General features: G+C 52.2%; 1 non-coding gene across 1 annotated transcript in view; it reads left to right on the top strand.

Moving 5' to 3' along the window:
- Window positions 1-3,535: 3,535 nt before the first annotated feature.
- LOC124563415 overlaps window positions 3,536-5,000 on the top strand; it is a 1,910-nt gene continuing 445 nt past the window's right edge. The window contains exon 1 of the ribosomal RNA XR_006970163.1: window positions 3,536-5,000. This exon is cut by the window's right edge and continues 445 nt beyond it. This is a non-coding gene — a ribosomal RNA (small subunit ribosomal RNA).

Below are 5,000 nucleotides of genomic sequence, written 5' to 3'. Positions count from 1 at the left end.
CGTACCTTAACCTAACCTATGTCGTACCTTAACCTAACCTATGTCGTACCTTAACCTAACCTATGTCGTACCTTAACCTAACCTATGTCGTACCTTAACCTAACCTATGTCGTACCTTAACCTAACCTATGTCGTACCTTAACCTAACCTATGTCGTACCTTAACCTAACCTATGTCGTACCTTAACCTAACCTATGTCGTACCTTAACCTAACCTATGTCGTACCTTAACCTAACCTATGTCGTACCTTAACCTAACCTATGTCGTACCTTAACCTAACCTATGTCGTACCTTAACCTAACCTATGTCGTACCTTAACCTAACCTATGTCGTACCTTAACCTAACCTATGTCGTACCTTAACCTAACCTATGTCGTACCTTAACCTAACCTATGTCGTACCTTAACCTAACCTATGTCGTACCTTAACCTAACCTATGTCGTACCTTAACCTAACCTATGTCGTACCTTAACCTAACCTATGTCGTACCTTAACCTAACCTATGTCGTACCTTAACCTAACCTATGTCGTACCTTAACCTAACCTATGTCGTACCTTAACCTAACCTATGTCGTACCTTAACCTAACCTATGTCGTACCTTAACCTAACCTATGTCGTACCTTAACCTAACCTATGTCGTACCTTAACCTAACCTATGTCGTACCTTAACCTAACCTATGTCGTACCTTAACCTAACCTGTATTGCGCCTTAACCTAACCTGTATTGCGCCTTAACCTAACCTGTATTGCGCCTTAACGTAACCTGTATTGCGCCTTAACGTAACCTGTATTGCGCCTTAACGTAACCTGTATTGCGCCTTAACGTAACCTGTATTGCGCCTTAACGTAACCTGTATTGCGCCTTAACGTAACCTGTATTGCGCCTTAACGTAACCTGTATTGCGCCTTAACGTAACCTGTATTGCGCCTTAACGTAACCTGTATTGCGCCTTAACGTAACCTGTATTGCGCCTTAACGTAACCTGTATTGCGCCTTAACGTAACCTGTATTGCGCCTTAACGTAACCTGTATTGCGCCTTAACGTAACCTGTATTGCGCCTTAACGTAACCTGTATTGCGCCTTAACGTAACCTGTATTGCGCCTTAACGTAACCTGTATTGCGCCTTAACGTAACCTGTATTGCGCCTTAACGTAACCTGTATTGCGCCTTAACGTAACCTGTATTGCGCCTTAACGTAACCTGTATTGCGCCTTAACGTAACCTGCATTGCGCCTTAACGTAACCTGCATTGCGCCTTAACGTAACCTGTATTGCGCCTTAACGTAACCTGTATTGCGCCTTAACGTAACCTGTATTGCGCCTTAACGTAACCTGTATTGCGCCTTAACGTAACCTGTATTGCGCCTTAACGTAACCTGTATTGCGCCTTAACGTAACCTGTATTGCGCCTTAACGTAACCTGTATTGCGCCTTAACGTAACCTGTATTGCGCCTTAACGTAACCTATATTGCGCCGTAACGTAACCTATATTGCGCCGTAACGTAACCCACATTGCCCCTTAACGTAACCCACATTGCCCCTTAACGTAACCCACATTGCCCCTTAACGTAACCCAACACACGTTGGGCCTTAACCCAACACACGTTGGGCCTTAACCCAACACACGTTGGGCCTTAACCCAACACACGTTGGGCCTTAACCCAACACACGTTGGGCCTTAACCCAACACACGTTGGGCCTTAACCCAACACACGTTGGGCCTTAACCCAACACACGTTGGGCCTTAACCCAACACACGTTGGGCCTTAACCCAACACACGTTGGGCCTTAACCCAACACACGTTGGGCCTTAACCTGCTCTGTAATTGTCATACGACGCGTTAAATTAGTGTAGTGTTGCCTAACTGCAACCCCCGCAATATAGTTTGCTACTCGCACTGCCCGGTCCCCAGTGTATCGCTTCATGTTAAACACCTTGCAGCTATACACTGTAATGTGGATGGCAGCAGGACGTACATGCTCAATGCCCTTTGCAGTTGTTCATTGGCATTTGCAGTTGTTCATTGGCATTCGCATGTGCGAAGCACTTAGCCTACGCTGTGGTACGGCCTGTGTCAACTGTCCGCTGATGTTGTACGTCCAAATCACACACTGTACTGCACATTGGTCCTCATGTACTGAATGATACATCGTGGTACATGTGACCGTACAACGACTGCGCCAACAACGGCGAACCATGCGGTCCAAATGTTGTGCACTCAGCTACGTGTCGTCTCCCTATAAGAGCTGGATTGCAGTGTGGTATGCCCTGGATGGCGATCAGCATGAGCCGTCTGTTGATGTAGTGGCGCGTGTTGTCAGACGTAGTCGTCTCTTCTCACACACCGTGATAGCATGGTGCACTGCGTTCCACATCTGCGACATGCGACAGAGGCCGGTTGACAGTCGTTCGCGCAATGGACATCGCATACGTACGGGGGCCACCTTCCACGTGTTCGCGAAGCGTGCACATGTTGTTGCGTGTATGTGGGCAGACATAGTGTGTCGTGACACCTGACACAGGCATGCAACAATCGTTGAATTTGCAAATGGCGATGGACGCCTACGTTTGCTGGTGACGTTATGCAAATGAACAACTGGTAAACCGTTGTGGTGCGGTTGTTCTCGCTAGAGGTGAATCAGTGATGGCGACGATCGGTTGAGCTACCAACCGGTTGTTCCAGCGATACCCACCATGCCCACGAACGTGAATGGCATCTGGGTGTGAAGCGATACGCGGCGGTGGCTGGGTGGGACCGTCCCCGGCCGGTGAGGGGGGGCCTCCCGGCGTGCTGGCCGCGCGGTGCGTGGGCGCACGCGCTACAGCCGGCTGGTGGGGGCGGCCAGTGGCAGGCGCGCCGGCCGACGGAGGCGGCAGGCGGCGCAGCTGCGCGCCGGCGCACCCTGCACGCGGCGCCGTGCGGCCAAAGTAGGTCCTCGCGGGACCGGTGCGAAGCGCGGTGGACATCTGCAGTGTGCTGGTCCGATTGAGGACTGTGTGCGCTGAGGATGCGCCGCCGCCCGGCGCTCGGCGCCGCGACGCCGTCTGCTGCTCGGTCGCCTCTGCGGTTCTCGCAGGTGGTTTGTATCGCAGCTGTGCGGACGTGTTGGCGCGTGCGCTGTGCTGGGAGAGTTCGCTTCGGCACCCAAGTGGGGCTTTTGTCCTTCTGTGGCGCTGGCGTTGGAGCTGCCGGTCACCGTAGGTGGCGCGTGTTGTCTCCCGCCGGCAATGCCACGACAGCACGCTCCCGGGCCTCTGTCGGCAGCGGCAAGCTCAGTTGGGAGCACGGGTGGTCGCACCTAAAGCGTCTACTCGCCAAACTCCGGGCGATTGCGCCTCTCTCGAACCCGACCAAGTACTTAGGACGGCGCTGCGCGCCGCCGGGACCTGAGAGGGTTTCGAGGTGTATTGTGCAGGGGAGCTCAGCCTCCTCCTGTTTGCAGAATAATTGAGCGGACGCTTGCGTGTTCGCGCGGGCCCCCGGGACACACTCCCGGGCGGCCGGCTGCTCAGCTCTAGTTGACGCAGCTCCCTGGTTGATCCTGCCAGTAGTCATATGCTTGTCTCAAAGATTAAGCCATGCATGTCTCAGTACAAGCCGCATTAAGGTGAAACCGCGAATGGCTCATTAAATCAGTTATGGTTCCTTAGATCGTACCCACGTTACTTGGATAACTGTGGTAATTCTAGAGCTAATACATGCAAACAGAGTCCCGACCAGAGATGGAAGGGACGCTTTTATTAGATCAAAACCAATCGGTCGGCTCGTCCGGTCCGTTTGCCTTGGTGACTCTGAATAACTTTGGGCTGATCGCACGGTCCTCGTACCGGCGACGCATCTTTCAAATGTCTGCCTTATCAACTGTCGATGGTAGGTTCTGCGCCTACCATGGTTGTAACGGGTAACGGGGAATCAGGGTTCGATTCCGGAGAGGGAGCCTGAGAAACGGCTACCACATCCAAGGAAGGCAGCAGGCGCGCAAATTACCCACTCCCGGCACGGGGAGGTAGTGACGAAAAATAACGATACGGGACTCATCCGAGGCCCCGTAATCGGAATGAGTACACTTTAAATCCTTTAACGAGTATCTATTGGAGGGCAAGTCTGGTGCCAGCAGCCGCGGTAATTCCAGCTCCAATAGCGTATATTAAAGTTGTTGCGGTTAAAAAGCTCGTAGTTGGATTTGTGTCCCACGCTGTTGGTTCACCGCCCGTCGGTGTTTAACTGGCATGTATCGTGGGACGTCCTGCCGGTGGGGCGAGCCGAAGGCGTGCGACGCGCCTCGTGCGTGCTCGTGCGTCCCGAGGCGGACCCCGTTGCAATCCTACCAGGGTGCTCTTGAGTGAGTGTCTCGGTGGGCCGGCACGTTTACTTTGAACAAATTAGAGTGCTTAAAGCAGGCAAGCCCGCCTGAATACTGTGTGCATGGAATAATGGAATAGGACCTCGGTTCTATTTTGTTGGTTTTCGGAACCCGAGGTAATGATTAATAGGGACAGGCGGGGGCATTCGTATTGCGACGTTAGAGGTGAAATTCTTGGATCGTCGCAAGACGAACAGAAGCGAAAGCATTTGCCAAGTATGTTTTCATTAATCAAGAACGAAAGTTAGAGGTTCGAAGGCGATCAGATACCGCCCTAGTTCTAACCATAAACGATGCCAGCCAGCGATCCGCCGCAGTTCCTCCGATGACTCGGCGGGCAGCCTCCGGGAAACCAAAGCTTTTGGGTTCCGGGGGAAGTATGGTTGCAAAGCTGAAACTTAAAGGAATTGACGGAAGGGCACCACCAGGAGTGGAGCCTGCGGCTTAATTTGACTCAACACGGGAAACCTCACCAGGCCCGGACACCGGAAGGATTGACAGATTGATAGCTCTTTCTTGATTCGGTGGGTGGTGGTGCATGGCCGTTCTTAGTTGGTGGAGCGATTTGTCTGGTTAATTCCGATAACGAACGAGACTCTAGCCTGCTAACTAGTCGCGTGACATCCTTCG

Source organism: Schistocerca americana, unplaced genomic scaffold, assembly GCF_021461395.2.
Source record: "Schistocerca americana isolate TAMUIC-IGC-003095 unplaced genomic scaffold, iqSchAmer2.1 HiC_scaffold_1206, whole genome shotgun sequence".
Taxonomy (NCBI): Eukaryota; Metazoa; Arthropoda; class Insecta; order Orthoptera; family Acrididae; genus Schistocerca; species Schistocerca americana.
Note: the sequence above shows the minus strand (reverse complement) of the source record. Positions and strands in the feature narration are given on the sequence as shown.